The sequence below is a fragment of the Hyperolius riggenbachi genome, chromosome 3 (assembly GCF_040937935.1).
Source record: "Hyperolius riggenbachi isolate aHypRig1 chromosome 3, aHypRig1.pri, whole genome shotgun sequence".
NCBI lineage: Eukaryota > Metazoa > Chordata > Amphibia > Anura > Hyperoliidae > Hyperolius > Hyperolius riggenbachi.
Genome location: NC_090648.1, coordinates 392,869,859 through 392,889,557, shown reverse-complemented (window position 1 = coordinate 392,889,557; position 19,699 = coordinate 392,869,859).

Here is a 19,699-nt window from a genome sequence, read left to right as displayed (position 1 = left end):
GTTTTAAATGCCACAGTTCTTTTAATTTTAATTTTTCTATCTTTTCATTCATTTTTGTGCCATATGCTGTGTAAGATGGAATTCACTGTCACTATTCATTTTATTTGCTTTCAGGTGCTGGCTTTAAATGCCACAATTCTCTTAAGCTTAGAATTAATGGTGCATGTAACCAGGCCAGTTACCATTTGAATTCGGAATTTACGATGTCTCTTCATCACCAGAGTCCGCTTTATGTCATGTTGAGGATTCTATTGATCTTATCAATTTAGATAGGATGCCTGGGAAAGCCTCCTCAGTAACAGTTAAGGCATCTAATTACATTTATGTTTGCTAAAGAATGTTTCTCCTCTGTATGTCAGTGTATATAAGCTGTGTTTTTCAGTTCTGGTCAGGAACCAGTCCGACGAAGGCTTTTTGCAAGTCGAAAGCTCACTGTTTATCCATCTCTAAGGCGCACAAGCAAGACTCAAAAGAAAGGGGCTGAGGTCAGCCTTACCAGCCATCCTGCTAGCAAACGTTCGCTCCCTCCCAAACAAGCTGGATGAGCTGCTTCTGCTACTTGACAGAAAACCTTCGCTAGGGTCCAACTCCCCGGTCCTCTGCTTCACCGAGACCTGGCTAAACGATAACATCCCGGACAACTCCCTCAACCTACCAGGCTTCAATCTTTTCCGCGCAGACCGCGACCACTGTCTCTCAGGGAAAAGTAAGGGCGGTGGAATCTGTTTTTACATTAACGCCACGTGGTGCTCCAACATAACCATCCTGCACAAATGCTGCTCCCCAGATGTCGAGCTGCTACTTATCAACTGCAGGCCTCAGTACTCACCCAGGGAGTTCACCTCCTATGTCCTCGCAGGTGTTTACATCCCCCCGGATGCGGACGTCAGAAACGCCCTGCGCACACTCAGTGACACCATCTCGCTGTGGGAGACAACCCTCCCGGACTCCCTCTTCATCATCCTAGGTGATTTCAACAGAGCAAACCTTCGCCAGGAACTGCCTCGATACAAACAACACATCACCTGCCCCACCAGGAACCAAAATACCCTGGACCACTGTTACACAGTCCTCAAAGACGCGTACAAGGCTAATCGCCGAGCTGCACTTGGTAACTCTGACCACTGCCTAATCCACTTGATCCCCACTTACAGGAGGCACCTTGAAACCTCAAAGCCAATCGTCAGGTCTGTTAAGAAGTGGACAGAGGAGGCCAAGGAACAACTTCAAGCCTGCTTCGACAGCACGGACTGGTCAGCCCTGGAGGCTCCCTGCCTAGACGAATGGACAGAGAACATCACCGCTTATATCAGCTTCTGTGAGGAGACATGCATCCCAACGAAGACCGTCAAAATCTTCCCAAACGATAAACCCTGGTTCAACGGCAGGCTGCGGAGACTCCGAAGAATCAAGGAGGAAGCACACAAATCCGGATCCCCAGAGGAGTTCAGGGTGGCCAGGAACACCTTAAACCGTGAGCTGAAGGTGGCAAAGAGAGACTATTCTAACAAGCTGAGTCTGAACCTTCAGTCCAACAACCCACGGGACGTCTGGAAAGGCCTCAGAGCAGCCACTAACTTCAAGCCCCCTCCTCAACACATACTTCCTAGCTTTGCGCTAGCTGAAGAGCTCAACAAATTCTATTGCAGGTTTGAGAAACAACCCACCCATCCAGTGGACCTAGCACTCACCTCTTCACCAAGGGAGTCTCCTCCCACTTCATCTTCCCATGCTGCTAGTGTCCCCCTGGCACTGAGGATAGTCCAGGAGGCCGATGTCTTACGACACCTCCGGAAGCTCAACACCAGGAAAGCCTCAGGCCCGGACGGCATATCTCCAACTTGCCTGAAGACATGTGCAAGCCAGCTAGCCCCGATCCTCACCTCCATCTTCAGCAAATCCCTGACGCTAGGCAAGGTCCCCCCCTGCTTCAAAAAATCAGACATCATCCCAGTCCCCAAGAAACCAGGAGCCACTGATCTAAATAACTACAGACCTGTTGCTCTAACTCCAATCATCATGAAGACCTTTGAAAGACTGGTTCTCACCTATCTGAAGGGACACACAGCCACCTTAATGGATCCCCTGCAATTCGCTTACAGGGCCAACCGGTCCGTGGAGGATGCCATTAATATCAGTCTAGCACACATCATGGCTCATCTGGACAAATCCAACACCTATGCCAGAATCCTGCTCCTGGACTTCAGTTCTGCTTTTAACACCATCTGTCCGAACATTCTGCATGACAACCTGGCACGACTCGGTGTGGACCTCTCTCTCTGCACCTGGATCAAGGACTTCCTCACCAACAGGGCACAACTAGTGAGAATCGGCGGCTGCTCCTCTGAAGTCAGAACTACCAACACGGGGGCCCCGCAAGGGTGTGTGCTGTCCCCAATTCTTTTTTCCCTGTACACAAACAGCTGTACATCATCCACTGACTCTGTCAAGGTCATCAAGTTTGCGGATGATACCACCATCCTAGGTCTCATTGGAGAAGAAGGGGAGTTTGTATATCGTAGCGAGATTGAGCGGATCCTCAGGTGGTGCACGGACAACAGACTGGTACTAAACGCAGCAAAAACTGTGGAACTGATTGTGGACTTCAGAAGAAATGCCCCATCTCCCCATCCAGTCTACATTGATGGCACTGAGGTCTCCAGAGTACACAGCGCACGGTTCCTTGGCACCACCATCACTAAGAACTTAAGGTGGGATGTGAACACCTCCGTAACTCAAAAAAAAGCCCAGCAGAGACTGTTCTTCTTAAGGCAGCTGAGGAAGTTTGGAATGTCGCGGGAGCTAATGACTAGCTTCTACACGGCCACCATTGAGTCTGTCCTCTGCTCCTCCATCATTGTCTGGTACTCGGGGGCAAATACAAAGGACAAGCACAAACTTCAGAGGGTAATCAGCACCGCTGAGAAGATCATCGGGTCACCTCTGCCTCCCCTGGACCTCCTCCACACATCCAGAATGAGGTCCAGGGCCAACAGGATTACTGGCGACCAATCCCACCCAGGCAGTCACTTCTTCGACCCCCTGCCCTCAGGCCGCCGCTACAGGACCATCCCCACCAAAACCACCAGGCACAGAAACACCTTCTTCCCCCAGGCAGTTCTCCTACTCAACGACTGAGAGCGTGCTTGCCTGTAGTCCACACTGTCCCACTGTTCCACGTGTTAAAATCGTACCACGCTAACTCTGGCACAATGGGGCTGTTCAGTCACACTATGCTTTGGTTACTGTTATATCAGCCACACTATGCTTTGTACTGTTATTATCAATGTTGTTGTTATATTGTCGCTGTTTACTGTTGTATTCCTATGTTGTATTCCTATATTGTTGTTGTCATACTGTTGCATTCCTATGTAGCTACTACTGATGCTGTTAACACGCACTACCATCCATGTCTGCCATGTGTCCACAAATAATTCCGGGTGTGGCACCTGTCGCACTTGGCGAATAAAGCTGATTCTGATTCTGATTCTGATTCTGAAATGGTATCATCCTGATTCAAAACTTCTTGCTTTTACTCATGGCTAACACGGTACAACACTTTACTGCTTCTAAATGACAAGGGGTCCCACACCTCCTTGAGAAAACTGGCACATTCATGCTGATCACAATCTGCAGGAACATCAGAGAAACAGGCATCAGATCGCACAGATTCAACCTGCACGCAGTCAGGAGAGAATCCTCCAGGATTCGCGCAGGGATCAACCACAGTGGCACACCCACTCATTTCAGATCGCACAATGTCACTACTCACATGCTTTACCCCAGAAAGGCATGAACAATCATCCGACAATGATGTCTCTTTATTGGAATCAATTGATTGGTGTGTGTGCAACTCATCCAAAATCGTCTGCCATACATACAACACTGGATCCACAAAACACCTGTCACACTCATCAGAATCTAAGTGTACACGGAATTGAGACAATAATTCAAGACATCTTCGCTTTTTGCGATGTAAAAGTCGCAAAAGGCTTTCCAATCAAAATCAAATTCCTCCATCAAGGCCCCAATGTCCCATGAGGCAAATGGAGGTTCAAACAGGCCAGTATCCAGATAATCTCCATATGGGTGGAGTTCAGGAACAAAAACAGATTTTTTAACTGCTTTAATATAGTGTGCGATCCTACCTATAATAGGATCCACATAAGCTTTGGATTGGGGCAAAAAACCCGGAGACTGAGCAACATCAATATCGTACTGAATGGTTTTGCGCATTTCAGACTTGACTGAAATTACCTATTTATTTATGGTTGCTAGGGGCAGCAAATCTTTTGGCTGACAAGCCAAATCAGCAGATTGGCCTGCAAGTACCAACTCATTAACATATGGTAATGACACAGAAATGTTGCATAACCTAATCTGATCAGCGTCATGCACTGCAGGAAAAAACTCATAGAAATAACCTGGCAGGGGAATTCTAAGCTTACGAGAAAATACATGACTCAGAAATCTGCGAGGGTTATGTCTCAGATTTTTGTGTCTGGCATACTCATCCGCCCACACGAACAGATCCCCTTGGAAAAGATTGTAAGCAATCTGACCACTCCAAGTGAAAATATTGGTAGCCTGAAATTCAGGATTTGCCAAAAATCTGAAACATTCTGATATAAACTCATCTCTGGTTTCAGAGTGCAGTATCTTAAACCTCTTAAAGACACAGGACCCATTTTTGACCAAATCGTACAAATCGGAAATTCCCTCTACACTGGGAATTTCGGTTCGGCTGGTCATACTGTAACGATTGTGGGATTCTCTCCGTGATCAGCGCACAAGACGTGCGCTGACACTGCGGAAATCCTCCACAAGCGTGTAATTTGAGGGAACCCAGCAAAAGGTGCAATGCACCTGTAGAGGGAAATTCCTGTCGGCAGGTGGAGCTGTGGAGTGCAGAGGAACAGCTCCTCTGCCCTACCACACACACCAGACAGGAATTGCACGAAGGGAAGAAACGCAGGGCAAGATAGCCCTGTAGGAGAGAGAGCAAAGCAACAGAGGGTATGTGTGTTCACCAAACTAGTCGCCACCCTGCGACGATGAACACACAACCAGGAAGACAAAGCGAGAAGGCAATCGCTGGAGATGGCGATTGCTAACAGCGACACAAGACCGAATAAGCACAGATGAGGAATGTATGTATGTCCACCAATCTAGCCGCCAACCTGCGACGGCGGACACACAACAGAAGAAACCAAGTGAGAACGCAATCGCAAGAGAAGCGATTGCGGAAGAGAATGAGCACAGGGACAGATTGTATGTGTGTGCACCAAACTAGTCGCCAACCCGCGACGGTGCATACACAACAGCAGATATGAAGTAGGAACGCAATCGCGAGAGAGGCGATTGCAAGATGTGACACAAGGCTACAGCAAGGCAGAGCACGAGAGTAGCAAAGGCACAGCAAATCATACAATGAGAAGATAAGGAAAATAACAAACGCTAGCTAAGTGTGAACACCGCACTCATTGGCAACAGTGCACGCGTTTATGCGCGGTCTCCACGTGATAAGCACAATAGAGACAAGCACGCCTAACTAACCACCGACAGACAAACATGAAACAGAGGACCGAGCGCTTGCTTAACGGTTACCTCACCGAGCCTCCAGCAAGCATTTGTAGCAGACAAGACAGATAGAGGAGATGGCTGGTAGCAACCGCTGCTCCAGCTATACTCCAAGAACCAAGATCAGAACGACTTCCTGTCGACCACCGCTGGGACAGAACAATCGCAACAGACAAACAAAACAGATATGCAATCCTAACTGCACTAGGGAATCTGCCTAGTGCAGTTCCAGGAATTACTCTAAACTAATCTTCAAACAATGAGCAAGGCTGATACTCCAGGCGAGTTTACACAGGACTAAATCCTTATGACCAGCAAAGGACTCTGGGAAACATAGCTCTTTATACTGCCAGTCATCAAAGGAGGCAGGTAGGGGATTTGCATAACGAGTGTATGCAAATTCCTCAGCAGCAGAACAGACCAGAAACTTGTAATGGAAAGACAGGTCTCTCTTGCAGAGACCTGCAGCCCACAGACTAGAGGAATGGTCAAACAGCTGTCTGCCAGTGCATCCAGCTGAGCGGATCATTACACAATGGAAGGGAAACTAGCATCACTTGATGAACCTCCGAAAGTAGATGCCTCTGTCATAGGCCTAGCAAAGCACGTGACATTACCAAAGGAGGACTCTGTAGGTCTCAAAGACCCACTTGAAAAGAAAATGGATTCTGAATTAAAGAAAGTTTACCTTTCCTAAGGAGCAGCTTGCAGACCGGTAATAGCCCTAACTACAGTGTCGGAGGCTTTAAGAACATGGACACAGAACATAGAGGAGGAAGAGAGTATAGAAGGACATGGCAAAGTTCGCAATCAACCCTTCAGAGACTAAATAAACAAAAGAAGACTCCGCAGACGACTACAACTCAAAAGAGTTTTTGATGATTCCTCTGTCCAGACAATACCAGTAGGGGGAAGACTGCAGTCTTTCAGCGATGTCTGGATGGAAGAGATCAAAGATCACTGGGTGACACTAACCGTGATGAAGAGACATCAGTGGAATTTCATAAAGAAGCCGCCCAATATCTTCAAAGTCACAAATATCCCGAAGTCAGAACAAAGACGACAAATTCTCATGAATTATGTACAAGATTTATTAAAGAAAAATGCAATAGAGGAAGTGCCAGTTTTTAGAAATCACCTTTTGCTCCGGCACCAGCACCCCCTTAGAAGTGCACCTCACAGAATGTCAGCTGACTCGACTCTCCTCACAGAAAGCATTATAGGAGATAGAACTTCTTTAGGCTTCCAAGTTCCAAGTTGTTTATTCAGTAAACAGATATACAGATACAGTTCGTTACATCTTAGCAAAGCAGATTCTTGCGTTGCGTTACAGCTTCGTGATTACCTTCATGCTGAAGGTAATCAGGTCATCTTATGTCTATACTACGTTACATCTAGACTACCTATGTACAGCATACATTATATCAGATTACATAAATAAAGGAAAGTAATTAGGGTTCCAGTCAGTAGATAGAGAGCATGAAAGTAAGAGTGTCCTCCGTTGTCAAATCCTGAACCTTAATACTGACCAGGAAAGAGTTAACTATGTCATGATCTGAACCATCTATGTTTGGTTCAGATCCCTTGTGATGTCCTGATATACACCTACTCAATTAATATTCTATGAGCCCCCTTGTCCCAGTTGCAGGAATGTTATATTTTGTAAATATGGCCTATGTTGATTGTTCCCGTAGTCCATTTGTCTGGGGCAGTGTAGGCCTGTGGCCTTCCTTCAGGAACATGATCTCAGTATCTGCTTGCATCATCTGCTTCAAGCAGACACTGTGATGCTCCTGCTTGCACCACAAGAATCTCTACTTAAAGGTATACTCTGCGAACAAGCCTTTTACCTAAAACTCAGTCCAAATAACTGAGGTCTACTTAAATTATAACAATCCCCCTTAAAATGGCTTGATCCGCAGATCCCTGCTTCTGAACCCAACCGTACCTGGTTTCTTTTCTTTATGTTTCACTTTTCGATGCTCATGCTCACACACCTTCTCTGCTCTAGGTGGTTATCCCTGGGAGAGAGGGCACGACCTCTTGGTCTTCCTGTAACCAGGCTCTCTGGGGATGTCCTACTTCTAAGTCCCTCCACACCACATTCTCAGCATTTGCGTCACTTGCATATCACTCACAAACTTGCATGATCACAGAAAAGTGAAACTTGTTTGTCTGTTAAGCAACGGAGCAGTGCCAGGTGTCTTCTAAAAGAACGCCTTTATATAATCAGCTCCATCACAGGTACTGCTACAACTTATACCCGTAACCCTGTACATCCCTTAATTTGGAACTATTGGTTCATGAGATTGTTTATGAGGCACCAATCTCTTGACCAGGTTAATTTGTTTTGCGTAATTTAACACACAACCTCACCTGGATAATGATGCCCAAAGTTTTCATCCCCATCCCGATGACCAGTGGGTGTAGGAAGAAATTTTGAACTGCAGAGGCCCAGTCCGAGTGTCCCTGGAACATCGCCGGAAACCTTTTCCACCAGATCAGACTGGAACTCACCTGCTTAGATTTGTGTTCTACCTCGTTTAGATCACCTGGATCATGGTGAAATCTTACCTCTAACTTAGTGTTCTGTTTGTTTAACCGTTGTAACAAAGTGTGGTCGTCTTGTGTCCAAACCTGTACCCATTTGTCCCATGGCGTGTTATCTTTCAGGATGGGAACTCCCCCTGAAGCTTTGAACTTTAGAGTTCTCTTAACAATTTGAGGAATGACGTCATCAAACGTGGATGACTTGATCCATATGGGATCTCCGCTCATACAATAAGCTCCCCTCAATAAATCTACCTGATCGGAACAATTATGAAAATCTCCCTTGAATGTGTCATTAGACATTATGTTTAAAAAAACAACCTTTCCTTCAGCCACCGGAACTATCGGTTTGGCTTCAGGGCGGATCTTTTGAATGGTAGCATCGCATTCTGTGTTATTGAGCCAGCAGGCTTCTTCACTAAATGTGACTTGCCCCGGCAAACACAGGTACCTCTGTGAGAATTGCCAGCATGATGACAACTCTACTTGTTTTACCTCCGTTGTTTTGCCAACGGAGGGCACCCTTTCCTTTGTGCTCTCTATCTACTGACTGGAACCCCAATTACTTTCCTTTATTTATGTAATCTGATATAATGTATGCTGTACATAGGTAGTCTAGATGTAACGTAGTATAGCCATAAGATGACCTGATTACCTTCAGCAGGAAGGTAATCACGAAGCTGTAACGCAACGCAAGAATCTGCTTTGCTAAGATGTAACGAACTGTATCTGTATATCTGCTTACTGAATAAACAACTTGGAACTTGGAAGCCTAAAGAAGTTCTATCTCCTATAATGCTTGCTGTGAGGAGAGTCGAGTCAGCTCACATTCTGTGAGGTGCACCTCAAAGGGGATGCTGATGCCGGAGCAAAAGGTGATTTCTAACAGTTGATGCCGTTAAACCCAGCGGGCCGGGACATAGATAGTGTTCAGTCTATCGAGAAATTCCACAGCGAAACAAGTGGAGAAGACAGACGCGGACAGGCTTATCGAGCAGATAAGTGGTGTGCGTGAGCCAGCACATGGGCTGCAAGTCGAGGTAATCAGCGGACCTCTTGGACTTTGAGTTTCAACTGCGCCGTACACGCAGTTGCATGCCTAAACAGGATCCAAGTTTGGAAGCTATCCCAGTCCAGCCTGGCAAATGCTGCAGGGGAGTTGATCCGCTGAGCGAAGATACTGAGCGAAGATACGGTGCGAAGATACTCAGCAGCTTCGAGGAGGAAGTCCATTCAGAGGTCCATGGGAAAATTTGCTAAAGCTGATCGAACAACAGTCGAGTGTAGGACGTCCGCTGAACTGGCAAGTACAAAAGTTTTGTTTATTTGGTTGCAAAGGGATGTATTGTATTTGGAGTTGATAATGTATTTTGTGTGATATGTGCAGCTGCGGATTTTTCTCTCCCTCCCGTGGGTTTTTAGGGAGGGGGGGTGGCTGGCAGGGCTGGCAGTAGCTGCTGCGGTTTCAGTGTGAGCAGCGTACATAGGTTTCTCTTGATGTTTTTCCTTCGTTTTATCTCAGAGGTTGTATTTGTTTTGTTTTTCTCTTGGGTTATGTGGGATGCTTCCACCCGCCCGCTAGTATGTCAGTGGAAGGAGGTGAGAGAGGCCAGAGAGAGAGAGAGAAACGGGAGAAAGGCGGACAGATGTGAGAGAGAAAAGCAAGTTGGTTCCAGTTAGTGCTATATGTTATTTGTCTGTTATTTTTTGCGTAGTTCAGTGTCATGTGTTTTTTTTATATTTACGGATCACAGGGCGGAGGCTTAGTTGGGGGGGGGGGGCAATACAGTGCCCCCACCCCCCTCTCTACAGATTGGGGGGAGCACGGTTAAGGTTTGTGTCTGTGGACATATGCAGCTGGAATATTTGTTCAGTTTTTTTCTTTGTCACTCCACATTCCAGGCATAGTTTTATGCTACGAGTAAAGTTTGACGTATTTATAGTGGCGACGGTTATATAGTGAAAGCTAGTGCCTCCCTCGTAGGCTATAGAACAGAGGGATGAGTTCATTCTGTTTTTTGAGGTTTCTGTGTAGTTGTGGAGAATTTGTTCTGTTCAGGATGGTTTTTTTTCAGCCGTCATAAGATCGGAGTTCTGTGGGAAGCGGTGTGATGACACAGGGTTAAGTACTTGGTATTTTTCTCTCCGTCTGCATGTCCAAGATGATTTTAGTTTCATTTTCTGAGGTGGAGGAGATAAGAAACTTCACAAAACTGCTGTGCAATTTGTCTTTTATGTTTTTTTTTTGCAGGCATCCGAGAGTGTATATAGCTGTATGCTAAGTATCTGGAAGAGATCCATATGCTGAAATGTCTATATATGCTGTATAGTGTGCATGTATCTTTCTTTTCTATAAGTGTATAGGATTGAGAGGTTGCTATGGGGGATTACATAGCAGCCATCTGGGCTGGCATGCCAAGACTCAAAATGGAGTCGCAGTTCTGAGAAAGCCACTCCCACCTTCATGATGTATTAGGAGGGGAGGGGGCGGGAAGCACCCACTGATAGGCACGCCCCAATGGCAGGGGGGAGGATGTGCTGGGGGGATCCCACATCCCACGTCACAGCTGTGCACACGGCGCCGTGCACGGAAGCAGCTGGTGGGAGGGGTGGGGGGGTCCAGAGTGGGGACAGAGATATTCCACCGAGTATCTAGGCTTCCAGATGATTTCAGGGGCATGGAGACACGTGGAAGTCAGATATTTCCCAGGGAGTGATTTGCAAGAGCGGATCAGGGGGGGGGGGGTATCTTTACAGGGTTACTTATGGGATTATTCCTTTAAGTGAGGCACCTTAAAGTGCGGGGCAGCATGTGTTCCCAATAGAGATATGGGGAGCAGTGCATAGTTGGAGAGGGGAAAGGAAAAGAGAGAAAGAAAGGAGTTGACCAATCCAGGTGTACGTCGCTGCGACTGCAGAACGTTTTTTTCGGGGTGTTTTTTGGTGTCAGGGACAGGATCAGAGATTGACAAATGGGCTGTTAACGTGTTTTTCCTCGCCCACCGATTGGTCAAATATATATATTTTTTTCTTTCTCTTCTTTTCTCCAGCTCTGATTCAGTTTAGCACAGAACAGAACTGAAAGCAGTTCATGGGGCAATTACAAAGAAACAAAGGATTGCCATTTATAGAGTGACAGTGTCTCAGTACGGTGTTTGCCATAGGACTACCTACCAAGTGGGCATTCAGTGATTCGCATGCAGGCATGCGCAGCCCTGAACTCTGTGTGGTTAACTGGCAAACATTGGTCAGAGGGTACACTAAACAGGATGTGGAGCAGAGAGGACTGCGATCGCTGAAGTTCTAGGTAAGTCAATACGAAAATGAGTAAGAGCATTGCAGGCTGACCTGCAAAGCAGCAACAGGTGTGTGGCATCCGTAATCTGTGCATACTACGGCCGAGTATGTACAGAAGGGGGGAGTTGCAATGAGGTGAGAGCTTCCAAAGGGGAGCATATTTTAAACAGGTAAGTACTAAGGATAGTACTTAGGTAGGGGAGAGGAGTTTAGCTCCAGTCTACCAAAAAGAGCAATTAGAGCTCGTGAGAACCATAAAGCAACAAGATCAATTACAGTATATATTGATCAATTTAAAGTGTACAGAGTACAAGCTGCAGGGCGAAACCCAAATCACTAATAAGAATTGATTTGTTTGTATTTCGATTTCAGGAGTTCGGCAATATGGAAGCAAGAAAGCTGAGTTGCTGGCAGCCGAGACAGAGATGTCAGTCAGATAAGCAAAAGGTTCCAGATGCCAATCCGAGTTTGGAGAACAGCGAGATTTCTGAGATCGGAAAGAGACTGAAAAATGAGATTTCTGAGATCGGAAAGAGACTAAAAAAACTGACTGAGCAAAGCATAATTCAAATTGCTAATGTTTTTCTTTCCCAAGGAGGTGCTCTGCTAAAGAAGAGTACCGTGCTGATGGTGATCCTAGGCTGCCATTTTGTCCTAGGAGCCCAAAGAGAGGACATTCTCATGAACAATAAGGGGTTAATGAGAACACAAGGCCCAAGCATGTTAATGTTTGGAGGAAAAGAGGCTGATCCTCTTCCACTTCCCTCTGATTGGCACGTGGGGACCAAGCAGGGAAGGAGGAAAAGATCACTTGTGCCAGGTGGAAACAAATTTCATGGCACAATGTTGGTGAAAGGTATCGAGGGTCAAGTGTGCTGGAAGTGTGAGGTTGGCAGCAGCTTAAATCTGCTGTGAAATGACACACTCCCAGAACCAAGGTACCAATCCAAAGTTTTGTTAAAAGGTACAGTGCAGTACAATGGGTACATGCAAAAGGTGGAGTGTGTGGTTCAGGAGTATCTTGGTTATCCAGAGTGAGATGGTTCCAGATTGGAGAGGAACGAGCGGGAAGCGTCACTTCTCCTACAGGAGAGATGCAGGGGACAACATCACACTCTGAAACTACCAACTGAGAGTGTCTCTGAAACAACTATACACACGTAAAGGCTGGAAAGCCGAGAGGTTTTGGTTCTCAAAACAAAAAGTAAAAATCGAGATCCAGCCACATCTCCAGGTGACAAAGAGGGTGGGGAGAGCGATACCCGAGGGAGGGAAAGCCAACACAGGGAACCCCATTCTCACTACACGGGTCACAACAGGGGTCAATATTACACAGTCCATATGCCGCCACTTATCCTCATGCTAGATGGGTAAGTAATGAGGTACTCTTAATAGAAAGATTGCAGAGAGTACAGTCTTCCCGACCTCAGGTACGCATTTTGCCTCAGGACATAAGGGGGGAAGAGGTCCAATCAGGAAAGTTGGGGTCATATTGTGTCATTGAGATGCTAAAAGATCCTGTACACCTGAGATCGGACAAGGAGAGGTTTATCAATTTTTCTGGAGAAGGATCTTTTGCATGGAAGCATCGAAATATTTGGGTGAACAAATGGAAAGGGTACCATGCTTCTTTATGCACCGCTAATTCCGTAGTTCCCACCTCAACACATGTCTTACACCATGACCTGATGTAACAATGGGTGTCAGCAATAAACAGATATCTGATTATTTGGTGATCTGCAGTATCACCAATAATACAGATACTATATCTGATTATGTGGTGATCTGCAGAATCACCAATAATGCAAATATAGCAACAAAGACAGTAACAGCTTTAATGTACAGGAAGGTGATTGGTGCAACAGTAGTAATACTACTAACTAGTCTCACCAGAGGAGCTGGTGGACTAGTAGTGCTGAGAGCTGCTCACCAGTGACAAGGACTCACTGGTGAGAGTAGAGTAGTCAGACAATCAGGTTCGGCAACAGACAGACAGATCAGGTACAGAATCAGGAGGCAGAGTCAGAACGATATTCAGGCAGAGTCGGCAACTAGGTCAGATGGGCAAAGGTACAGAAACGTAGAGCAAAGGAAAGTCAGAACAAGCCAGAGTCATACACAGAAATACAATAGTACTAATATTAAGCTATCAAGCAGATCCTAAGCTTAGTGTGAATTCCCAGCTCCTGCCGGTTCTAACACACTAGGGAACTGACTAAGGTCTGAGCTCTTGGGAGGTGTGTGCGGGCGGCTCTTCCCGGCGCTGGCCACGCTGGGGAGATCACCTGCACCCCCCAGCCTCCACCTCCGGGGTGCCGCTGTGTGGGTTCCAGGCGGTGAGAGAGCCTGGGACCCCCGTGGCCCCCCAGTTGTATGGGGGCAATGGGAAGCCTCCTCGTGGCGCCCCTGGATAGTGCTATGTAGCATGAACTAATTCCCGCAGGGCGATTGTTTTGCGGTTTTTGGTTTTTGACCCTGCATATTTAAGCATGCGAAAGCAAATGCATATTTGCATGAGCAATGTCTTGTGATTAGCCAGTAGGCCAAATTTGCAAAGCCAGATTTGTCAGGTTCACTTGGTTGATGCACACATTTTCTCTCTGTTGTAATTAGCATTGCATTTTCTTATCTTTGGAGGCAAGTGGTGAATGGCTTGTTTTAGGAGGTGAGAGCCCTGGAGCAGGCTATTTGCGCCTGTCCTCCCCTTATGTGTCGCGCCCAGGTCATGCGCATATAGCAGAACGCAATGGACGTTAAGGTAAGTGCCTGTTTTTAATCTTGGTAGGTGTGTGCGGGCGGCTCTTCCCGGCACTGGCCACGTTGGGGAGATCGCCTGCACCCCCCAGCCTCCACCTCCGGGTGCCGCCGTGTGGGTTCCAGGCGGTGAGAGAGCCTGGGCCCCCCGGTTGTATGGGGGCAATGGGAAGCCTCCTCGTGGCGCCCCTGGATAGTGCTATGTAGCATAAACTAATTCCCGCAGGGCGATTGTTTTGCGGTTTTTGGTTTTTGAACCTGCATATTTAAGCATGCGAAAGCAAATGCATATTTGCATGAGCAATGTCTCGTGATTAGCCAGTAGGCCAAATTTGCAAAGCCAGATTTGTCAGGTTCACTTGGTTGATGCACACATTTTCTCTCTGTTGTAATTAGCATTGCATTTTCTTTTCTTTGGAGGCAAGTGGTGAATGGCTTGTTTTAGGAGGTGAGAGCCCTGGAGCAGGCTATTTGCGCCTGTCCTCCCCTTATGTGTCGCGCCCAGGTCATGCGCATATAGCAGAACGCAATAGACGTTAAGGTAAGTGCCTGTTTTTAATCTTGGGAGGTGTGTGCGGGCGGCTCTTCCCGGCGCTGGCCACGCTGGGGAGATCGCCTGCACCCCCCAGCCTCCACCTCCGGGGTGCCGCTGTGTGGGTTCCAGGCGGTGAGAGAGCCTGGGACCCCCGCGGTCCCCCGGTTGTATGGGGACAATGGGAAGCTTCCTCGTGGCGCCCCTGGATAGTGCTATGTAGCATGAACTAATTCCCGCAGGGCGATTGTTTTGAGGTTTTTGGTTTTTGACCCTGCATATTTAAGCATGCGAAAGCAAATGCATATTTGCATGAGCAATGTCTCGTGATTAGCCAGTAGGCCAAATTTGCAAAGCAAGATTTGTCAGGTTCACTTGGTTGATGCACACATTTTCTCTCTGTTGTAATTAGCATTGCATTTTCTTTTCTTTGGAGGCAAGTGGTGAATGGCTTGTTTTAGGAGGTGAGAGCCCTTGAGCAGGCTATTTGTGCCTGTCCTCCCCTTATGTGTTGCGCCCAGGTCATGCGCATATAGCAGAACGCAATGGACGTTAAGGTAAGTGCCTGTTTTTAATCTTGGGAGGTGTGTGCGGGCAGCTCTTCCTGGCGCTGGCCACGCTGGGGAGATCGCCTGCACCCCCCAGCCTCCACCTCCGGGGTGCCGCTGTGTGGGTTCCAGGTGGTGAGAGAGCCTGGGACCCCCGCGGCCCCCCGGTTGTATGGGGGCAATGGGAAGCCTCCTCGTGGCGCCCCTGGATAGTGCTGTGTAGCATGAACCAATTCCCGCAGGGCGATTGTTTTGCGGTTTTTGGTTTTTGACCCTGCATATTTAAGCATGCGAAAGCAAATGTATATTTGCATGAGCAATGTCTCGTGATTAGCCAGTAGGACAAATTTGCAAAGCCAGATTTGTCAGGTTCACTTGGTTAATGCACACATTTTCTCTCTGTTGTAATTAGCATTGCATTTTCTTTTCTTTGGAGGCAAGTGGTGAATGGCTTGTTTTAGGAGGTGAGAGCCCTGGAGCAGGCTATTTGCGCCTGTCCTCCCCTTATGTGTCGCGCCCAGGTCATGCGCATATAGCAGAACGCAATGGACGTTAAGGTAAGTGCCTGTTTTTAATCTTGGGAGGTGTGTGCGGGCGGCTCTTCCCGGCACTGGCCACGCTGGGGAGATCGCCTGCACCCCCCAGCCTCCACCTCCGGGGTGCCGCTGTGTGGATTCCAGGCGGTGAGAGAGCCTGGGACCCCCGCGGCCCCCCGGTTGTATGGGGGCAATGGGAAGCCTCCTCGTGGCGCCCCTGGATAGTGCTATGTAGCATGAACTAATTCCCGCAGGGCGATTGTTTTGCGGTTTTTGGTTTTTGACCCTGCATATTTAAGCATGCGAAAGCAAATGCATATTTGCATGAGCAATGTCTCGTGATTAGCCAGTAGGCCAAATTTGCAAAGCCAGATTTGTCAGGTTCACTTGGTCAATGCACACATTTTCTCTCTGTTGTAATTAGCATTGCATTTTCTTTTCTTTGGAGGCAAGTGGTGAATGGCTTGTTTTAGGAGGTGAGAGCCCTGGAGCAGGCTATTTGCGCCTGTCCTCCCCTTATGTGTCGCGCCCAGGTCATGCGCATATAGCAGAACGCAATGGACGTTAAGGTAAGTGCCTGTTTTTAGTCTTGGGAGGTGTGTGCGGGCGGCTCTTCCCGGCGCTAGCCACGCTGGGGAGATCACCTGCACCCCCCAGCCTCCAACTCCGGGGTGCCACTGTGTGGGTTCCAGGCGGTGAGAGAGCCTGGGACCCCCGCGGCCCCCCGGTTGTATGGGGGCAATGGGAAGCCTCCTCATGACGCCCCTGAATAGTGCTATGTAGCATGAACTAATTCCCGCAGGGCGATTGTTTTGCGGTTTTTGGTTTTTGACCCTGCATATTTAAGCATGCGAAAGCAAATGCATATTTGCATGAGCAATGTCTCGTGATTAGCCAGTAGGCCAAATTTGCAAAGCTAGATTTGTCAGGTTCACTTGGTTGATGCACACATTTTCTCTCTGTTGTAATTAGCATTGCATTTTCTTTTCTTTGGAGGCAAGTGGTGAATGGCTTGTTTTAGGAGGTGAGAGTCCTGGAGCAGGCTATTTGCGCCTGACCTCCCCTTATGTGTCGCGCCCAGGTCATGCGCATATAGCAGAATGCAATGGACGTTAAAGAGAATCTGTATTGTTAAAATCGCACAAAAGTAAACATACCAGTGCGTTAGGGGACATCTCCTATTACCCTCTGTCACAATTTCGCCGCTCCTCGCCGCATTAAAAGTGGTTAAAAACAGTTTTTAAAAGTTTGCTTATAAACAAACAAAATGGCCACCAAAACAGGAAGTAGGTTGATGTACAGTATGTCCACACATAGAAAATACATCCATACACAAGCAGGCTGTATACACCCTTCCTTTTGAATCTCAAGAGATCATTTGTGTGTTTCTTTCCCCCTGCAGCTATCTTCCACTGAAGTGTCAGGCTGTTTCTTCCTGTAGAATGCAGACAGCTCTGCCTGTATGTAATTCCTCAGTATGTGAAAGCCCAGCCAGCTCAGAGGAGGATTTATCCAGCTTGTAAAAGATAAGAGAGAAGAGAGAAGCTGCCCTAATCTAAATAATACACAGGCAGTGTGCAGAGAGGGGCCTGGAAGGGGGAGATGCATCACAGAACCACAACACTGAAGAACTTGGCAGCCTTCCAGACACAGGCTGACAAGTCTGACAAGAGAGAGATAAGTTGATTTATTACAGAGATGGTGATAGTAGAACGTGCTGCAGTAAGCCAGAGCACATTAGAATAGCTTTTGGAACTTGTAGGATGATAAAAAACAGGATGCAATTTTTGTTACGGAGTCTCTTTAAGGTAAGTGCCTGTTTTTAATCTTGGGAGGTGTGTGCGGGCGGCTCTTCCCGGCGCTGGCCACGCTGGGGAGATCGCCTGCACCCCCCAGCCTCCACCTCCGGGGTGCTGCTGTGTGGGTTCCAGGCGGTGAGAGAGCCTGGGACCCCCGCGGCCCCCCGGTTGTATGGGGGCAATGGGAAGCCTCCTCGTGGCGCCCCTGGATAGTGCTATGTAGCATGAACTAATTCCCGCAGGGCGATTGTTTTGCGGTTTTTGGTTTTTGACCCTGCATATTTAAGCATGCGAAAGCAAATGCATATTTGCATGAGCAATGTCTCGTGATTAGCCAGTAGGCCAAATTTGCAAAGCCAGATTTGTCAGGTTCACTTGGTTAATGCACACATTTTCTCTCTGTTGTAATTAGCATTGCATTTTCTTTTCTTTGGAGGCAAGTGGTGAATGGCTTGTTTTAGGAGGTGAGAGCCCTGGAGCAGGCTATTTGTGCCTGTCCTCCCCTTATGTGTCGCGCCCAGGTCATGCGCATATAGCAGAACGCAATGGACGTTAAGGTAAGTGCCTGTTTTTAGTCTTCGGAGGTGTGTGCGGGCGGCTCTTCCCGGCGCTGGCCACGCTGGGGAGATCGCCTGCACCCCCCAGCCTCCACCTCCGGGGTGCTGCTGTGTGGGTTCCAGGCGGTGAGAGAGCCTGGGACCCCCGTGGCCCCCCGGTTGTATGGGGGCAATGGGAAGCCTCCTCATGGCGCCCCTGGATAGTGCTATGTAGCATGAACTAATTCCCGCAGGGCGATTGTTTTGCGGTTTTTGGTTTTTGACCCTGCATATTTAAGCATGCGAAAGCAAATGCATATTTGCATGAGCAATGTCTCGTGATTAGCCAGTAGGCCAAATTTGCAAAGCCAGATTTGTCAGGTTCACTTGGTTGATGCACACATTTTCTCTCTGTTGTAATTAGCATTGCATTTTCTTTTCTTTGGAGGCAAGTGGTGAATGGCTTGTTTTAGGAGGTGAGAGCCCTGGAGCAGGCTATTAGTGCCTGTCCTCCCCTTATGTGTGGCGCCCAGGTCATGCGCATATAGCAGAATGCAATGGACGTTAAGGTAAGTGCCTGTTTTTAATCTTGGGAGGTGTGTGCGGGCGGCTCTTCCCGGCGCTGGCCACGCTGGGGAGATCGCCTGCACCCCCCAGCCTCCACCTCCGGGGTGCCGCTGTGTGGGTTCCAGGCGGTGAGAGAGCCTGGGACCCCCGCGGCCCCCCGGTTGTATGGGGGCAATGGGAAGCCTCCTCGTGGCGCCCCTGGATAGTGCTATGTAGCATGAACTAATTCCCGCAGGGCGATTGTTTTGCGGTTTTTGGTTTTTGACCCTGCATATTTAAGCATGCGAAAGCAAATGCATATTTGCATGAGCAATGTCTCGTGATTAGCCAGTAGGCCAAATTTGCAAAGCCAGATTTGTCAGGTTCACTTGGTTAATGCACACATTTTCTCTCTGTTGTAATTAGCATTGCATTTTCTTTTCTTTGGAGGCAAGTGGTGAATGGCTTGTTTTAGGAGGTGAGAGCCCTGGAGCAGGCTATTTGTGCCTGTCCTCCCCTTATGTGTCGCGCCCAGGTCATGCGCATATAGCAGAACGCAATGGACGTTAAGGTAAGTGCCTGTTTTTAGTCTTGGGAGGTGTGTGCGGGCGGCTCTTCCCGGCGCTGGCCACGCTGGGGAGATCGCCTGCACCCCCCAGCCTCCACCTCCGGGGTGCCGCTGTGTGGGTTCCAGGCGGTGAGAGAGCCTGGGACCCCCGCGGCCCCCCGGTTGTATGGGGGCAATGGGAAGCCTCCTCATGGCGCCCCTGGATAGTGCTATGTAGCATGAACTAATTCCCGCAGGGCGATTGTTTTGCGGTTTTTGGTTTTTGACCCTGCATATTTAAGCATGCGAAAGCAAATGCATATTTGCATGAGCAATGTCTCGTGATTAGCCAGTAGGCCAAATTTGCAAAGCCAGATTTGTCAGGTTCACTTGGTTGATGCACACATTTTCTCTCTGTTGTAATTAGCATTGCATTTTCTTTTCTTTGGAGGCAAGTGGTGAATGGCTTGTTTT